At 36.0% G+C, this 20,920-nt stretch overlaps 2 long non-coding RNA genes across 4 annotated transcripts; one reads left to right on the plus strand and one right to left on the minus strand.

Moving 5' to 3' along the window:
- Positions 1 to 8,522: 8,522 nt before the first annotated feature.
- Positions 8,523 to 14,358, minus strand: LOC137394722 (uncharacterized). Its single transcript, XR_010978359.1, has 4 exons — positions 14,206 to 14,358; positions 11,473 to 11,563; positions 8,889 to 9,031; positions 8,523 to 8,591 (listed from the first exon to the last, which is right to left on the minus strand). It is a non-coding gene; the product is annotated as an uncharacterized lncRNA (long non-coding RNA).
- Positions 14,359 to 14,832: 474 nt separating this feature from the next.
- Positions 14,833 to 18,932, plus strand: LOC137394719 (uncharacterized). Of its 3 annotated transcripts, XR_010978357.1 has the most exons (4): positions 14,833 to 14,988; positions 15,973 to 16,133; positions 17,033 to 17,167; positions 18,580 to 18,932. It is a non-coding gene; the product is annotated as an uncharacterized lncRNA (long non-coding RNA). The 3 variants fall into 3 exon arrangements; XR_010978356.1 differs by lacking the exon at positions 14,833 to 14,988 and having other exon boundaries at positions 15,064 to 16,133; positions 16,775 to 17,167; XR_010978355.1 differs by lacking the exon at positions 14,833 to 14,988 and having other exon boundaries at positions 15,064 to 16,133.
- The last annotated feature ends 1,988 nt before the right edge of the window (positions 18,933 to 20,920 follow it).

Genomic DNA, 20,920 nt, shown 5'->3' on the forward strand with positions numbered 1-20,920 from the left:
ACATTAAATTAGTTTAAAAAAATTCATTTTTATCATGTTGCAGTTCAGATCCCAATAGGACCCTGAAGGATAAGCTAGATTAATTTGGCTTTAGAATTGTTAAAATACATCATATGTAAATTTGATACTAAGCAAAATGGCTATAGTACAATGCAACCACAAATGGTTTTTCTATTGTCTGTTTGGGTAATAGGGTTTGTGCATTTAAGGTATATTATAATCCATTTACCATAAAGATAATGTTCAAGTAAAATGTTTAGACTACCAGTTAGTATCGCTACGGCTCAGCAGTCCACATCAGACAGCTCTTAGCTTTAGGAATCAGGGTTGTATATTAGAAGACACAACATCATTGTTCAGGCTTGTCGACACATTTGGTTTTTGCTTGCCTACTTGCTATCATTTTCCATGTGATTTTATTTGCGTGTTTTATGCAAAATTTTGTGTCAACACTATGTACATAACCATAATCTGCAAATGGAGCGTTTATTTTCTGTTTTTTTTTTTGCATATCTGGCTAGTCGATATTCTAAACCAGTCAATCACAGATGTCACTAAAATAATAGACATGGGCTTACATGTGATTCTTGATAGACTACAAAAGTAAGCTGAGCCTAATGAATAAACAACAGTCTATATATATATATATATATGTATATATGTATGTATATATATATATGTATATATATATATACATACATAAATAGATATATAAATAGATACATATATAGATATATAAATATCTCCCTTTCTGGAGAAGAAATTGAAAAATGCTGGAATGTAAGAACAACTGTAATCCCAGTAGTCATTGGGGCACTGGGCGCAATAACACCGGCGCATAAAATGTGGCTTGCCCAAATACCAACAGCAATCAACTATCCGGGGAGTGGAAACAATTTTTTTTATATATATATCGTGGAGGACTAGACAAATGTATGAACTATGCTCTTATCCTTAGATATCAATGTTCTGTATTACAACCTTATGTGTGCTTTTCTATTATACCCTATTATGTAACACTGCATATCTAGGCCTGCCTCACAGGCCTGCCACAACGTAATTAGGTGTTATGTAATCATTATGTAAGTGGGCGACGCTGTGCAACATGTATTCATGATTATATATAATAAATAGGCTAAATTCACTCACACCGACTGATCACGTTTATGCCTGCCTGGGTGGCTTAGTCAGGACCATTCTACCAAAACTGATCTAGCTTCAAGTAAGGACTGCTTGGGAGATACCTAAAGGCGTGGTCACACGAGCACCGAACCGACGTAGGATCGGTTCGGTTCGGAGGCTGGTTCGGTTCGTGGCACATGTCACACGGCCACCGAAGTAACTTCGCTTCCTAGATACCATACGTATAGAGACAGGACACGGTTTCATTAGTAATTGTTATGTATTTGAGTTAAATATTTCTATTGTAAACAAAAAAACTTTGAGGAACAATTATAAATTATAATTACACAGCAGATTTATCAGAAGATCGTTCGGCTGCTCAAAATAAATCACTCGATACAAATATTTTGCTAACCCTTCCCATCAACATAATAATATTTTTTTTATTAACATGAATGTTTTTCTATGCTGAGTACATAACAAACAAAAACAGTCTTTTTCATAGTACTGTGGTTTTACATAAATAAATCAGTCAACGATAGTTCATCAGGATGAATATGACACATTACTTATATTCTACACGAAAGAAAATCACAACCATTCCCCTACATTTACGCAAAACTTAAGGGCAACATCTTACATTTATGCAACCCAATCACAAGTCCGGGTGAACCTTGTCGTAAATTGCTTCATGTTGTTTATTTAACGAAATAAAAGTATCGTCCCATTTCTTTTTTAACTTTAGTCACACGCACGAAGAAATGTGACGCGTGCTCGCTAGAATTCTAGAATTTTAACCGGCCAATAAGAGCAAGGGTTCGGCACGAAATTTCGAGCAGTACCGAAATAGTTCGTTTCGGCCAGAGATGTCCTCGGCCGAACTTTTTAGAGCTGAAAACGACGTCGTTTTGCGTCATTTAGTTCGGTTCGGTGCCCGTGTGACCACGGCTTAAGGAAGGCTAAGGGTTGGCTACGCTACAACAGGACCTGATCAGAAATGCCATAGCATTAGAGATCAGGCCCTACAGTAAGCTAGCCCGGAACCTAGACTAGCCTAGATAGGGTCTCAGAGAGCAGGCTGTGTTAGCGTTCCAAGTGAGCCTGAGATTGGGGCAACCAGCCGTGGCCTGATCAGACCACTAGGTGTGCCAGGCAGGCCGACGAGGGGAAGGCCCAGAGTTCAGGCTGCACCGGCTTGTTAGGATAGTAAGGCTGGCTCAGCTACCGGGCCAAGCCATTACAATATATATATATGTATATATATATATATATATATATATATATATATATATATATATATATATATATATATATATATATATATATATATATATATATATATATATATATATATATATATATATATATATATTAATCTGTGTCTAAGTGTAGTCCTGTTATAGCAATGATAATAATTACCATCTAGCTTCAGGGCTCATAGCCTCACTAGCTGAATGCCTGGCATTGCAGGGGTAATAAAAAAACTTATAAACAGTTGCAGATAATGTACTGTAATTGTAATGTAGTAGGTAATGTAGTGTTTATAAGCAGTTCTATTACCCTTGCAACGCAGGGCATTCACCTAGTAATAAATGAAGCGTTGTGCATGTCTTGACAATGTTCTAATGAACTGGAATGTTTTGCAGAGATAAATTAATCATATTAGCAATGAGCATATTAGTCTTATTAGCAATGAACAAGATGAATGTTTGAAATATGTGACATATTATCTGAAAACCTACCTCAAAGAAGAATAATGGCTAATTTTGTGAATACTTTTACAGAAGCAGCGGACCATTTTAACCTTAGCTCAAGTGTTATTTTTGTAGGCCCAAATTTATTTTGGCTTAGTTTAACTTTAACTTAAGTGACCTCATAACACCTTTCAGAGGTACATGTATATGGTTTCATTTGATACCATGCCTTCAAAGTTTGCTCCATAATCAAATTAAGGGCAAGTCAGTTAATGTCAACTCATGCATACCTCAGATGTTTAGATTTGTCACTCTGTAGCTTTTAAATGAAGTAGACGTATTGAAAGTGATTGTTAAGTATCCCTACCATAACTTTGCTAGTAGATGAACTAGGAAGCCTCATACTAAGTCATACACTGTGAAAAGAAGAAAAGCGATGAGACATGATCAAAGTCAACTAGCATTTGCAATGATTGGTAAAACATGTTTATTCATATAGAAGAGCAATAAAGGTGAAAAATTCAAACAGCAAGCAGTAAGCGCTGTAAAATAGTCAGCTTGTCTGAGGTTGGGTGAACAAAATCCTCCATAACATGACAAAAGCAATCACAAAGATTCTGTTATAAATTCTGCTGATGTTCCAAGCTTTAGCTGCGGGTAACAACATCTGTAAGGGCAAAAGCTTACAAAGATGTTTGATGTCAAAGATAGTCAATGACTCCGCCCAATGCACTCGTGCAACTGCATCAAGCTTCGAAAATATAAATTCTAACTGTTTACATGTTTCAAAAAACAAATAAGTCTGGTAAATCTAAAATTTTACTGTGCAATCATCGGTGGAGTTGTAGGAAGTTGCAGCTATGTGATTGCAGCCAATTTCATGTGCAACTAAAATTGATAGTAGTTGCTGCAGTGTAAACACACCGTAAGACATTTCCACTGTAAGCCTATTGAGTGATGTCATAGCGAAGAGGCAAACTGGTAAACATGACTAAAATAGTAAACTTTTGATTGATTACTGTTCATGCAGTCATAGAGCTTACTCCATGAATAATACCTACTTTGGGACAGCCATAGCATTGCTCAATGAGCGAATGATGGAGATGCGATGCACATGAGACTGGTGGGTTTAAATATACCATAGTCATCTATTTTGGCAGCACAACTAAATGTCTGGCCAGGTGTTTAGTTGTTAAATGTTGACTTGCAACAAAATTCACATTACCGTTATTTGATATGAAAATATTCACTATGTCTTACTCTGTTGTGTTGTAGGTGCAAAATATGTGGAAATGTGATTACAAGCTCTTAAAAGCTCAAAAACGAACATAAAATCGCAGCCCCACGAGACCGCCGTAGTTTGGATTCCCTTTCCAAAACGGCTGAAACGTGATGTAGTTGTGAGAGATGGATTTTGTTTACACTTTCATGCAATCTTATTCGTCAAAATGTTTTCACAAATATACTTCACGCATTCAATCAAACTATGTCTATTGTTCTTACGCGTCAGTTTTATCATCATTGTAATGCTGTCACTTTTAGCACTGATATCTTATAACTTATCGCAAAAGTTCATTAAATATTTTAACCTTACCCCGAAGGAGTACATATCATTGTCTGATAATCATGACGAGCCTGTTGGTCACCTTTGATGATCGAAAAGCGCTGCAAAATTTATTTGCGAAGTGTTGGGTCACATTATCAGATTATGACTTGCCAATTAGACCAGGCCGAAGCAAAACTGTAAAGTAGTGAGCATCTATATTTGATATGCGGTCTTTGGTAAAACCCAAAGTGTTTGTCATAAACTAATACTACGATAAGTTTTATATTGAGCTTTGTATTGGCCTTTCAATTCGCGTGAGAACATTCGTGACAAGACAATAACCAAACTTCGTGGTTACGCCATCGAAATAAAGTGATTCTAAGCTATGGCGGCTTTTCGTTTTTGAGCTTTTAAGAGCTTGTAATCCCTTTTCACATATTTTGCACCTACAACATAACAGAGTAAGACAAGGTGAATCTTTTAATACCAAATAACTGTAATGTGAATTTTATTGCAAGCCAACCTTTGACACAGCTGCAACTATAATGGAAGACAGCTTCAAAACAGTGCCATTATATGTTGTAGCCACAATAAGTATCAAAATGATTAATAAAAATTTGTGTGTATTTCTATTTTTAGAATGGCTGAAACATATATGCAACATTCCAAAACATTATGGTTAGGATGATGGCCCATGCGCCGCACGGTGAGATGGCATAGATAGTCAACGCAAAGATAGTCAACGGACTGAGCTCGTGTTAGCAGTCAGACATCCTCAGCCTGTGTAACAGTCCTTGACAGTGAGACCCTCTACTGTAGTGCTATTTGAAGGATGTGATTAATTCGCTCATCTCTTAGAGCTCAACTAGAGAAGAGTTCAACATGCTAGAGAATTAACATACAATAGCTGCGTTTCCATGACGCTCATAATTTGCAAACTGAGCCAATCCACAAGTTATCTGCGTCATAGAAACGGCATAAATCCGCAAGCTAAGCGAGTTTTGCGATCTACAAAACATTATCGAATCCATTGTTCTTGCCAATTATGGAAACAGCACTAGTGTTATTAATGTGCATTAGAATATCGATGACAATCACATTAAAAACATTTTCACGATTCAGTCGTTTTTATTTCCATTTCAGCAGTCTCAATGTGCCAACCTTCCGAATCATTGCTGCTAAGTTAGCGGGACAAGACTGCTTGGCTATTTATTGAGTCATTAATTAGGCTAGTATTTGACCTATGAGGTCAAGCCTGGTGTTAAATCCACATCAGCAAGTGTTTATTGAAACGCTCGATTGCAGAGTACAGTGTGTACATAGCACAATGCTTAATTATTCATATTCTCTGATTGTAACGCGCAGTCACTCGTACTAATTCCTCATTGAAGTTGAGAGCACTTTTGCAGGATTTTATTACATTCAATTTACTCTTTTCTACATTTCAAGTGAACTTAGGTACAATACACCAACATTTTACTCAATCGAGGCCTGCATTTGTTTCACCTATGTTGTCATTTAAGTTCTTTCTATTTTATTGTTTGCATGCAAAACTTTAGCACAGAATAGAAAACCATTTTAATATTTAACAATGCTCTTTAAAACACAAACAAAATTATTATTAATGAAGTATCCTTATTCAGCTTTAGTCTTGCTTCATGCAATGAAAACAACTTCTCTACAAGATATCACTGTTTTCTGCAACAATGCTTTATTCAGTTGCAGAATTAAAAAAAAACTTTAGATAGGTTATTTTAAAATCTAAGCAAAAATCTTTAGCTGTTTTATGGTTATAAAATACCTGCAAATTTTCCAAATGTATAAAAGGAAACCTTATTGCAAATATCGTTCACAATAAACGAGCTGCTCTGTTTAAAGATCGGTCTATTGTTAGGGCAATGTTAAAAGGACTATAACTATGTTTCCATGGTGCGCAGTACTGCGATGCAGCCGCCTCCGAAGTCGAAGGGATTGACACGTTACCATGCTGCGCAGCGGTTTTCAGCAAATTAGCCAGAGAAGAGACATTGTATAAATCGAATCGCCTGATGGAGAAATTGAATCGATCATGGATACCGAACATCAGAAAAGGTCTTTTTATGCTTCTGTCATCATTATACTTTTATTTACAATACACAATCACAATGTTTTACAAAACTTAACACAATTTTTGCAAAGTAATATATTTTTAATAAGAATTTTTTAAGCAATATATTATTTAAACGTTATTTAGGACGTGCCTCCTGTTTCTCGAAAGGTGTTGGCATCGATAACAAAGTCTGGGAAAGTAATCACCTCATCCTTGTGAGCGCAGACCATAATTAAATATAGGTGAAAGAAAATCAGATTAGAAAAAAACAAGATTAGCAGGATAGCTTTTGTACTATTTCATGGCCCTCGAAGAATCCGTTTTCATGGCATGGGAGATATGTGCAGCCACTGCGCAGTTGCTGTTTCCTTGTTGCAAATTTGCACAGACTTCGCACTGATCAGTGCGCAGTGATTTCAGTGCGAAGACGCCGTTTCCATGATTCGGAAAGGGCGCAACTCCGAAGCACTGCCCATCATGGGAAAATAGTGTATGTCAAAAACCCTCCTAAGAAGGTTGAACTGGCTAATTTTGAGCACCTAATATTACTGCTGCAATATTTGGGTAGCCCTTTTGCTAGATTAATTAAACGCTCATGCTCTAATATTGTTCGATTCATTTTGGTTCAGTTAATGTTTGTTCCAGCTGTCTCAAGCCATTTTTAGTCCTAATAGTCAAAATAGTCCTATAAAACCACGGGTACGCTGTAAGCCTCATAAGGACACAACAGAGAGCATTTAAATCCAAATTGCTGATTACAGCTGATGTCTGATCAGAACTTTGTAGGATAAAAATAAACTAACTTGAATTGCATAAAATTTGCAAAGTTCTCACAATTGTATTCACATAGTTAAACAGCTGCAAAATGGCTGAAGACTGTTTTGCCATAGATATGTTGGAGATTATATTCATGACCAGGGGAGTGTCCTACTACATGACTGACCCTGACACTATATTGAACTCATAAGTGATGTTACCACTTATACCCCATACAGAGTGAAGTAGCAGGGATAGCTCAATATGTATGTGTGCTTGTGTGTGTTGGTCTGCGTACTGCTACTCATGTTTAATTCTCAGCTTGACCTTTGGTGTATTTTAAATGCCAATGCGCTGGCTGAAGCTCACTACCCTTTCTTGAAGGTGACGTTTACGAGCCTATTAGCTATAGGAGACTGGGCAATGCAAAGCCGTGATGTCCTACATAAATAACCGCATGCTTTGTGACAGAAGGGCAATGCTTTGTTCACTTGCAGCTGGTCAGGCAAGTGAGTCATCATTGTTTACACTGAAAGAATCAAGAGACATTTTTGTTGCTACATGTGATTCGATATAACTACTAAAGCACACAAAATATTTGTTTCAAATTTTAGATACAACGCTTATACACTATGTATTTCCTACCCTGCAAATTTATAAACATAAAGTTGAATATTTCATATAAAAAGTGCGAGTCAAAGTGTATATTGATGCACATGTATTCCAAAAGATATTGCAAAATTATCAATGTTGCCATATGCTATGGGCTAACATGTCAGATAGCTAGGTGTACAAACTGATTTCAAATGCATACACACTGGTACATCGTACGCTGATTGCAGTCTGCCATGAATATAAATGTTGGGTCTTGGGTGTTATGCAAACAGCATCAGCAAACTCGTAGAAAACAAACGACAAATGGTACACTTTTCTAGACATACTGTGAAAGGCTACACATGACTAAAGACGACCAGTCGGCTGAGCCTTGATCTGAGATTCCCTTGTTAGCTGCTACCTTTGTAGCCTCCTGATGAATTATAATCCTGAAATATCTGGAGGTGATATTTTAACTAACGTTGCGCTGTGCAGTGGAACGAGCATGGAAATCCCTGATGCAAATTGCTTTGTAAAACCGATGAAAGAGTTTTAGTGACCACCAGCTTGTGTATGTCTGCAGTGATTCCTTGTAAGTCGACACCCTGCCGTATGCTCAGTTCTGAGCCTAGACATATCTTTGTGATGACAGGATGAGGTGTAAACAGACCACCTCTATCTTTTACACTGATTAGTATCGCATCATCCCCTGATGGTAAACCTGGACAGGAGGCTATAAAGCTGGTGCAGTCATTGCAGTTGAGTTTTAAGCTCTGTACCTCATAACCTGCTAAATAAATATCATATGCTAATATTATTATAAAAAGCATATGTATCAACCATAAAATAAATTTAACTACATATCGCTGATCTGCTGCAGTATTATTTCAAAACACTCTGCTTTCTGTATATCTGCTTTATACACTAACAATAAGTGAAAGTAGCTAATACCAAAAGACATTTATATACCCAAAGTATGCGCCACAATATGAGCAGCCATGCAGTTTAGCATATGCAGCAAGGCTGCAATGTGTGCCAGATATTTTGTTTTGTAGAAAACCTGGATATATTGGTCATATTTACCTACCGATGCACTCCACTATGTTCGAGCCAGACCTTGACAGTTCGATTTCCAGCTGTTCGCTTGATTCCAAATCATCATGGAAGTCATCGTCACCTTCTACATGACTCTTTCTTGGTTTAGATGAGAGAAGTAGAGGCAGGAGCCATCTGCGTCATTAAAATCAAGTTTTAATTGCATAACACAATTGCAAAGAATGCTATTTTTAATAAATTTCGGTAGGTCTCAGGATCTTTTCATGAGTGACATCGGAATACTGTGCCAAAATTTTCCAAACCAGCCATTGTACCTACCACTTAGATTTAATAGCAATTAATTTTAAAAATATTATTAAATTCACATAAAAGCTTTGCATCCATAAAGCTGGTTGCCGTATGACATTAAATAATACTCAGCATTTAGGTGGCTGAATGGCATGTAGTAGAGTCGCAAGTGGTGATAAGTGAGCATGCTAGTCACAGTAAATGTAATTAACATGGGCTAGTTAAGTTGAATCAAAAAGTACTAGAAACAGTATTGCTGTTTTTCTAGCAAAAAAGCCATTTTAAAGCTGATCCAAAAAATAGGTGCGAGCTTAGCAACAAGGGTAGTTACCATTTTTAGAACACATTCTCCTATTCTGTAAAATATTTGATTGTTAATGTGTTTGCTTGCAGATTTCGATGCCATCTACCAAGTCCAGCATACTAATAAGTTAAGACGAAGAATCATAGTGCTATACTTTTAAAATTATAAAATAAAACACATTTGTCTACCTTTGGGTTGTTATGTATAGAGTTCCATTATAACATGTTTTATAGAGAAAACAAATAAAGCAATTGAGGATTTCAGGCCTATGCCAACAATAATAAGTCTGACAAATATACTAATGCTCAGCAAACCAAGCCAATCAATGATTAACCACATTTTTGAGAATACAATAGAAACACTCATGAAGAGATCTGCCATCTTACAATATTCAGTTATGAGATACACAGTTTTACAAGCAACTTGTGTGGAGTATAGTATGGAAGTTAGTGATGTACTTGCGGTTATTATACAATGTATATAGTTAAAATCAATACACTCAGATTTTCAACAGTTTTGCTGGAAACAATTTGCTGTTAGAAAGTTGCTGGCAGCAAAATCACAAACTACTATCTACAACCACCACAAACATGCTGCTTCAGTAATGAACTTGTCAATTGAATAGTTGACTGATGACATAGAAATTGTAATGACCCTCTGTTTAAAGGATTATTAACTGTAAGTGCTAGATTGGTGGTTCAAGTAGTTGGTTTTTGATTTGCGAATTTATAAAGGACTGTATTTTAGGTGTAGATTTAATGTCAAGAATTAGACTGGTTTGTTTTAGTTAAAAAACTTTAAAACAGAATATATTTATTAAAAATTCAAACTTTCAATTGCAAAAACATAAAATATATGAAGGCTAATCAAGTCAATGGCCGATGCTCATTGCGCAAGTCTAAAAATATAAAGAGTGATACAAGAGCAGAGTGATACGTAGAGCGTGAGTAAAATATGGAGTTCGAATTGTTTCTGATCTACACAGGCTTATATATGTTTGCCTAATCAGTCAGGCAATCGTCACATCCGTAGATCACAGACGATTGGGCGCTGCAAAGCTTCCTAGGCAGTAAGGCTAGCAAGTAGCCTGGGCATGGCTCTCGTGGGGATTGGGAGAGAGAGCCTGGGACACATCGCAACACGCGGAGAAGACAACTCTAAAAGCCGACTTCTGAAGTCGCTAATATCACAATCGTTATTTCCGAAGGAGTATCATGTGACGGGTCTTATTTATGATCTACGCGAGTAATATGTATTATTTTTAATCTGAATTGGCAGCAAACAAATGCTGGTTAGTAAGTATGAAATGTTGGTTGCATAATAAATCAATAACGACAGTTAAATTATTTCATATGTTCAATTCATTATGTTTTGATTTAATTATAATAAAAAATTGAATCAATTGAATAAAAAAATTCACAATAACAATACAAACATAGCAAACGAATAGCAATAGAACAACAAAAATGAATTGCACGCTGCTAGTAAAGAAAAGTTTATCTAGTAAAAAGTAATCTCAGTTTTATTTTACTCACGAGTATTATTATTCGCGACAGTTATTATGAACAACTCGGATCTACCACTGCAAAACGGTGCCATCTGAAAGCAAATACTCTTTCCGAAGCCAGTAGGAAGAACTACAAATTGGTCAAGACCTGCGATAATATGTTGTAAAGCTTGAGACTGTTTTGGTCTCAGTGTGACTATGCCTAGCTTTGATAGTAACTTTTGAATCGCTTCATTTTTATCAGTATAGGAAATGAAACTGCTAACGTGAAAACGCAAGAAAATAGTGGCCTATGGTTCCTATCGTTTTATTATCAAACGAGGTATTTCGTAACCACCCAGCCTATCAAAAAAATAGCGCTTTTTACTAGATCAAGTCACGTTACCGTGACAATAGGCTTTTAAACGCGCCACATCTAATACATCGTGAGATACGAATCTAACGACACGCTTCCATTAGTATCAGTCTGAGCGTCATATGTAACATATGTCGCTCGTTTTGCAGAAGTTATCTTACCTTTTTTTCGCTATGTGTCCCAGGCTCTCTCTCCATATCCACCACGAGAGCCATGCCCCGGCTAGCTAGCAAGAGTCCAGAAAGCTGTTTCCTAATCACATCAGAAATGGGTAAATAAAAGGGGATGAGTGGTTATGTAAGAGGTGTATAATACTCTTAAGACAGGATGCATAAATACTAATATAGAAGTTGAATAACATGATGAGTTCCTTTGTTTCACAATGACAAGTATTCATGGGGTGTGTAACTAGAGATTACAAATGCTGGTCGCTTCACAAAATGGCACCACAATGCACGATTATATTAGCTCAAAATTCAAAGGCAGACACTACCACTGAAGCTGCAATAAATTGTGATTACAAGCTCTTGAAAGCTCAAAAACGAAAAGCCGCCGTAAATTGGAATCTGTTTATTTCTCTGACGTAGTTCTGACAGTTTGGTTATTGTCTTGTTACGTGATGTTCTCATGTGAATTGAAAGGCCAATAAAAAGCTCCATATAAAACTTATCGTTGCACTAGTTTATGACAAACACTTCGGGTTTTACCGAAGACCCCATATCAAATATAGATGCTCGCTACTTTCAATTTTGTTTTGGCTAGATCTAATCGTCAAGTCGTAATCTGATCATGTGACCCAATACTTCGCAAATAATTTTTGCAGCAATTTTCGAATATCACATGTGACCAACAGGCTCGTCATGATTATCAGACCATGATACGTACGCCTTCGAACTAAGGATAGAAAGTTTAACGACTTTTTACGGTAAGTTATAATATATCAGAGCTAAAAGTGACTGCATTACAATGACGATAAAATAGACGCGTAAGAACAATAGACCTAGTTTTATTGAATGTGTGAAATATATTTGTGAAAATATTTCGACGAATGAGGTTGCATGAAAGTGTAAACAGAAACCATCCTGTAACAACTACGTCCCATTTGAGCCGCTTTGGAAAGAGAATTCAAACTACGGCGGTCTCATGTGGCTGCGATTAACTGTTGGTTTTTTAGCTTTTAAAAGCTTTTAATCACATTCCCATATAATTTGCACCTACAACACAACAGAATAAGACATGGTGAATCTTTTGATATCGAATAACTGTAATGTGAATTTCGTTGCAAGTCAACCTTTAACAATAGGTCATATATAACAATCTTATTTTTTGTTCATGAAATGACGAGAACACCTATTGTAGGTTTTCGTAAACAGTGTTAAATAATACAGTGTGATATTCACTGTTCTTTTGAAACCTTTGGCTCAGTTTTTGTCGTTGCTTGTCACAGTAGATATTACAAATAATTAACAAAACAATGAAGTGTTCAGTTATTGTTATTAGCTTGCTTATATGACATTGTCAATTTACTAAACAAATCTTCCTTTTGCAATTACAAAATAGTTTGCGCCCATTTGGGGCATTGGCTGTAATGACACAAGAAACAACCATCGTAACCAAGAGTGTCAACTTGCAGAAAATTCTCACATAGATGATTTATACAGCTTGAAGGCAATTACACGGCTATATCAAACAGTCAGTTCACATACCCGTTGAAATGATTGTTGTATTGTCAGATTTGCTCTTTACAAAATAAGAAAAAGGGGGATGCACCTTCAAAAAAATTTCCAAACCTTTATGCAATCTTGTTGTTGAATTTAACTCGAAGAGAGATTATCTCATTTATATCAAATTGTAAAAATCACAATTAGATTAATTACAGAAATTAAAAATTACAGTTACTACATGGTCATGTCATAATAATTAGTCTACATGTATCTGCTAGAATAGACCATGGATCCGCATAAAGTTACTTCCCCTTGGCAATGCTTAAATAATTTTGGCAAAGGTAAATTTTCTTAGAATTGTGTAACATATTAGCAGACAAATCACTGAAAATTATGTTTTTTTGCAAGGAATGTTAGAAGTGAAAAGGTTGCTTTGCTTGTTGTCTGATGGATTATTTTTGGACTCAACAAAGTTTCATGCTGTAAATAAAAAATGTTTATTGAGTCTTGACTGACAACTTGCAACTTCGTTTTTCTTTTCAATCAGTACAATAAATAGTTATGTAACATAAACATGATGTACTGCTCACAAAAAAATCACCTCAAAATCTCTTTCTCATAAAAGAGTCTTCAACTTATTTACTATGTAATTCATTTTAGGTTGAACATAATTAATTTGTATCAACAAAAGCCATTCAAACAGCTGCTCACAAAATGGGTCAGGCCAAACAAGGCAAGTCTTCGTCAGATGCGATGAAATTCGTATGCTCTCTACGAGCGCGTTTCAGAGCTTTTGTGCTTATAGATGTTGGGAATCATCCGCAATTAACGTTTCACATGAAATGAATACAAATGCTATATATATAATACTTATAAGAATCCTTTACTGTCAGTTTCACATGAGCACACACTACAACAGTCTCCATACTAAGCATTTGAACCAAGAAAATTTGAATCCATTCACTTGTAGCTACAAAAAGAGAACCAAACCACATAATATAAAAAAGCTCCAGTGAGGGGCTTCCGTCTGATTTAAATTGTCTGTAAGCCCCACAGAGGGGCTTATAGTAGTGCATGAGTTAAATCGGTCACCACAAGGCAAATATGGTATTCATTATTCGATATCAAGTTGATTTCAACCCTTCGGGCACCATTTTTGCAGGTCTGCGAGTGTGCAGTGGCTTTGTGTAAGGCAGTTTTGTAACTGATCAACAATTTGAGGTTTCTTACCAAATAGCGTCAAATCACGTCCATTAGTAGTGAATAAATCACTCGGCAATATTTATTCAGAACTCTTTTAGCAGTTTTAACACAAAATCATGAGTATAGGCAGCGGTAACCACATCGGTAGTTTCAGAAAAAATCACCAACTTGTCTGAATCTCCAAGGTAAAAGCTAGTTCCCATCAGAAAAGTCGTGCGCCCTAGGCATGCGGTATATACGGTAGAAATATCCCATCAGAAAAGTTAGAGCGGACCGAAGACTTTTCTGATGGGATATTTCTACCGTATATACCGCATGCCTAGGGCGCACGACTTTTCTGATGGGAACTAGCAGGTATTCGGCGTTAAGTATGACTCGCTTGGTCTTCCATAACCGTGGTTTTACGACGTTTTTTCAGTTTACGTCTATTAAATCTTTACAAAGAGATTAAACGCGTTTTTGTATTACTGTATAATGAACCAAAATATCAACCGAGATTGTTTGTGGGCATATACGTAGAATTTAGTTAAAACTTTTCGGAATTTATGAAGTTCGATGCGTAGGAAAGCTAAAAATCCGCATCGTACTCCTTCGAAAGATTTCGAAGGTATGCATTTACATCGTATTATGCCTGAAAATATCGGACAAGGCAAAACTAGGAGGAGGAAATATCCGCCATACTGATTTATTTTTCCTGTTGTTGTAGTTTAATTAATGATTTAACGATGCTTAACTCATCTGCAATACTTGCAATAAAATTCACAATATAGTATTAAATGATATTGACGCTCTTTGCGATCGTTATTGCTGGTGAGTAAAGTTTTTTGCATTGGTTCAAATTCAAGTTTTTCTCCGTAAATAAAACCGAGTGTTAAAGACTGTGTTTCTAAATAATTGCACTCCATGGTGGTAAACTGCAGTGGATTATCGTTCTTGGATGTGTTTGACGTTGGAAAACAGCTTGAAAAGCATTTGCGAGTCATAGAATGGATATAATTTGTCTTTAAAATGTCACGCTTCTGTAAACAGGAATTCATTAAAAAGAGTAGGCCTATGACACTAAAAGGGTTACATATTGCTTTCGTTCTTTAACTGTACCTCTGTGCTTTAAGAGAAGTACAACTTTTAATATGATTTTTTTCACGTATCACAGCGATGTTATCGAATGTCTTAATAACTGATAAAAACACTTTTGCTGGTTGAGCGAGCTTTTGCTAATAGAATTGAAATGGCTTTGAAGCCATATATGCGTAGAAAAATGGGTAAAGCATGTTACTGAGTAGTAGCATGTATCTTTTGATTTCATTACCTACTTCAGAGGCATTGTTGATAATAAATCTCATTGCGAGTGACTGTGTGTTGTGTACAAACGGAGTAATGGTGAATCATTAATAGTTTTTGACTGCCATAAAATAGAGAAGACAACTCTGATGTGACAAACTCTGATACAAGTTTGAACGCCATTTCCTAAACTTAATTTGAAGAATTCTTTCTTTGCCATTATTTTTGTCTCCAAAATTTCATAAAGATGAAGATCTATACGCATATATCAAATGAGTAAAGACATGTTTGTTAGTCACTGAGCTACTAAACTTGTTATTCAGTTGGAAAATGTTGAGCAATATTAGTAGTGACCAACCAGCAGTTTTTAGTGGCCAGATTTAGGGTTTGCAACTACAAGGTTATCGGTTCAATCTCAGTCCAAGTCCATAATCATTAGATTCTTACCATATAGATAGTTTATCGATTTGTTGTTTGCAAGATCTCTAATGTGGTTTGTTTGCGATTTTTTAGAATGAATCTCACAAGATCTGGCCATTATCCTTGCAACTAATCGTCTAATCGCTATCTAGTCAATCACCACTACTATGGTCAATTTGCCAACCATACACCGGTTCGGCTCAACAGTAAATTCTCCATAACCAATTGAATCGGTATCAATAAATGTGGGACAGGTGAGATTTAGACATATTTCTTGCATTTTTCCATCACCATTGCAAATTTTCCATGTCTGTGTTTTTATTATACATGTTGTAGGCTTACTAATATGTTATCAATATGCTTTAAGTCAGCTACATGGAAAGTTTGTTGATTTGTGCGCTAAGCCCTTAACGTCGTGACAACCTAATCAAATTCGATAAACATACCATATAGTATTCAGTACATAAGACCAGTCCTTCTATTGCAATGTCGCCTCGCGCACTGACCAGTGTGTATTTATGCTACACCTACAAGCTTCCAGCTCGCTGCGCTGGAAGATGTTACCATAGAGCATTTGTGTTTGAATCCCAACAGTGACTTCGTTTCTTTCATGAATTTAAATAGTATTGCTGCGGTATCTGCACAAAAATATGACGGTAACGTAATTCATGGCACGATTTCTAGTAAAATTCAACTTCAAAAAACCGTTGCAAATCAAAATTACATGATATCACATATAGGAATTTATTTATAAAATAGTGAAATACCAGTAATCCTACTCAATGTGAGCTGATTGGAACACCAGGTCCCCATTATTCACAATTCGAAATGTCATCACTAGGATTCTCTTCTGGAATTACGTGATATGTTTTGAATTTGATGTTGGTTTTTGTAGTATCTGCCTACAAGGCCACACCTCAGTAATCCATTTGACACATCCACTATTGGGCATTCACACCTTTTTCTTGTACATGAATCACGATTTCTGACAGAAATCTGTCTTGCGGCATTGCTACTCTGTTGAATACCTATTATCCGAGGTAGCGGTTTTGTTCTTGTATTGAGGTGAACCAGTACGTTGGTTAAGTGCTTGTTTTTTGTTCTCTGTGATCTTCACTATAACATGCTACTCTCAGGCTTTTGTTAATTGTAGTTTTCCCGACGGCGCCAAAAAAGGCGTCCTTACTGATGGTGTTTTGAATGCCATTTCTTCAGCTACGCATTGCCCGCCTCTGATCCCGATTGAACTATTAGCGAATAAAAGATTTGGGCCATGGAAGAGGTCATGGTATGTACATGTCAAAACCAGGATTTTCGAACCAAACTTCAAATCTCGACTTGTACTCTTGAATTTACGATAGATCTATAGTTACTCTCCCTTTAACTGTGATTTTTGTTATTGAAAGTTGGAAAAATTAGTTTCAAATTTAGAAATGCTGTAGTACAAAACGTAGATTTTTTTGGCAGATTGGAAGCACATTTCAACACTAACTACCTAGCACATCAGAATTTTAAGCAGAGAAAATATGGAAATCTAAGAGTTGTGTGCACATGTACATAATTAAGAAAGCAACTCTTGAAAGTTTGCATTGTGTTAGATTATGTATAACTTGTGATAAGCATGTTAGGTTGAGAATCGTGCTGCCTTTTACCAAAATGTCAACTTAGAGCTAGTAGTGCGATGTAATTTCTTTTTCTCTTTTTATGACATGATTTTCAGCTATTTGATTGTGATATAAGATAGGTATGATTGAAGAATTTGACAATATGTAAGAGGCAACAATAGCCGATTGACTATGTATTTTTAAAAGAGTGTACGCGCTAATTCAAACAAGCTTATTAAGGAAATTGAAAAGGCAGGCTGCTCGCATACTTCTAGATCAACTAAAACTTACAAAATCTTATCGTTTAATTTTTCATTAAATATCTGCACGGCGTTTCTTAAAGCTTTGGAACAATCTGCAATAGCATTAGCAGTGCTTCTCATTTACCTGCGTATATAGCTGTTTGCACATATAGCGTCTCATCAGAAAGGTTAATCTCCAAGTAAATAACTTGACTAATGCGGAGTTGTTAGCTTACAGTTTGTTATTATTTTTTAATGGATATGTCCAAGTTCGTGTTTTTTGCTACATGAGATTTACTAATTAATTTACCGCATTGCTATTCTACAACAACTCTTTTTTAAATTTCAAATTATTAAAATTATAATTCAGCATAAGAACAATGCGACTAGGACATTCGTTGCTTCTGAAGAAACTTACTATTAGCGCAACCCTAAATATGATATGCTTGTGCATTTTTCATAATATGCCAATATGAAGTTGCAGCCTTATAGGAAGCTCAGTTATGAAGCCATTAAATAAAAAGCTGATTAGGATGATTTTGAAAATATGGTGGTTGTGCACTCTTGTATCCACCTGTGCCTATTATGAGGAATCGCGATTCCAAAAACTTGAATGAGTGGACAATATTACCTTATTATAGAGTGCCCACAAATAGTGAAAAGAAAAGTATTGCTGGTACTATTTCATGTATCTAGCAAGTGACACTGTGATGTGGCAGATCAACCTCGATGTTCATAATTACTTTGTTAACAGGTTGTTGCCATATTTAGTTTATACTCATATTTGCTTTGTTTGTATTCTGTACTTTTTAGCAGTTCTCATCTGCTAATATAAATGCTTCTTCACATTTCAGGGCTTAAAGGATTGTACTGTAATCTGAATTGTTGGATGAAAGAACGGCCTTCGCCACCACAATCCAAGGACGGACGAGCTGGAAAAACTTTAGTCTAATGTGGTAAAGCATTTGATGGACTGTAGCGTTATTCACAAATATGATCATAGCTTTGCTTGTTTGTCTCTGTGTATCATTGATATATAATTTATTCTGGTGTAAAGGTTGTGGTATTTTTCTGCCATGTTTTGATGATGACAATATATATATAGAGTTTAGTCATTTTATAGCTATATTTTTATTGTGTTTCATATTATTTTTTGTTATTATATCATGCAACTGTTTGTACCAAAATATACAGCTTCGGAACCATGCCCTAACTATTGAGATGCTCACAAAGATTATTTTAAGAATAATCTAGTAAAAGTCTTCGTATATATCTAAGGTGCAATATTTGTTGAATGTCCGTCAGCCTTGAGAAGAGATGTTGTGTGAAGGTTAAGCATGGCACATTATAGAAAAATTAGGTTGCTTCGGAGACGTAATGTTGGTGGAATGTTGTATAGCTTAAGGAAAGAATATTGTCGACGGTTATGCTCGGTACATTATAGTAACATTGTACGCAATTCATTAGAGGAACATTCTGTGAAACATCAAAATGTTAGAAATTGTCTACACAGTTACACCCCACTAATGTTCTGCACGGAAACGTTCCTGGAATGTTAGCTAATATCTTTGAGGCAACATCATGAAAGGCATGCTTGTGGAATGTTCTGTAACATTCTCCCCATGTCGCAGGAATTTTGCACCAGATCATCTGCTGAATGTTCCATAATGGTGAAATGCCATACTGTTCCGAATATATTAGAAGACAATATTATGTGAATGCTTATACCCAGACATTTCAAAGTAGCAATCCTGTAACATTGCTGGGACATTCGATAACAATGTTTTGTAACAACGTTATAATAACGTTAGCAAACCTTTTCCTCGTTCTAACGTTCTAGCTAGAATGGCACAAAAATGCATGATTCATTTTTTAGAAGTTGTCCCCCTTTCATAACAAAAAATTATTTAAAATGAAACAAATTAAAAATGTTATAGATTTTTCATTACAGATATAAAAACAAACAAAACAATGAAAAGAAAATAATGATAAATTTGAATGATTTATGTAAATGAAATAAAAAGTCACTATAAATTTCTAATTTCGCACTTCATTAGACATATCGCAAAAATGACTAGGGTCCATTAGCTCTGTCCATCCGCCAAACGGGTCAATGTGAAACGCAAGAAGGTAAACTCTTCGCAACTGACCTAGTCGCCACATATACATGTTGTGTCAGATATTTGGTGATAGTCTATGTACCGATTGATTAACGCTACGTGTCGTCTGACAAGCCGACGCGTATGTGAATCAATTCGTTAGTAGTGCGAAGCCATTGCCCATTAACTTGCATGCCCTTATAATTATATTTCGTTTTAGCTCAACGAGATTACCGCGGCATTGAAAGCCATGCTCAGTAGCTAGGAATATTGTATAATAAAGATGGAAATCCCTACGCATCAATGTCCCACCAATGTTCTATGCGTAACCTTCCTGGGATGTTAGCTAATAGCCTTGAGACAATATTATGTAAGAAATGTTCGTGGAATATTACGCAATGTTCTCCCAATATTGTGGGAATGTTATGCAGGATCATTTGCTAACATTCCAGCAACGTAATTCCCACAACGTTGCTGGGACGTTGTGGGAAATACGTCCCAGCAACGTATTTCCCACAACGTTGTAGGGACATTATGGGAAATATGTTCCAGCAAAGTAATTCCCACAACATTGATGGAATGTTTTGAGAGTTACGTTCCAGCAATGTTTCTCCCACAACGTTGCTGGAACGTTGAAAATGTGTCTACAAATAATCTTGTGACAACGTTACGATGTAACGTTTCTGGGACTTTTCGGAACCTCCCTGGAACGTTCTGGGAACGTAAAATTGTTAGTTGGATCGCTATACGAATTTTATTTCACCATACGAATTTGAGAAAAGTTTCGCCCGAGTTAAAATTTGGCCTTCGGTGTGCTCATAACACACGTCAATATAAAAAAGACACTGAAATATAGTTTGCCGAAAACATTCTTAGAACGCTTAGAAGAGACACGATGATCGATTTCTCTCATGTCCGCGTAGAAAATTTCGTGTAAAATACACAAGCGAGAGCAAATATTCATTTGTAGCGTTATTATAGCTTTTACTATAAACATTCAAGTCAGCATACATATATAACTACAACTATCTACATTTAATTCGTTATCTATGGAATCTGAGACCGATACAAACGTTACAAAACGAAGGAAAAATGA

The sequence above is a fragment of the Watersipora subatra genome, chromosome 4 (genome assembly GCF_963576615.1).
Source record: "Watersipora subatra chromosome 4, tzWatSuba1.1, whole genome shotgun sequence".
NCBI classification, from domain to species: domain Eukaryota; kingdom Metazoa; phylum Bryozoa; class Gymnolaemata; order Cheilostomatida; family Watersiporidae; genus Watersipora; species Watersipora subatra.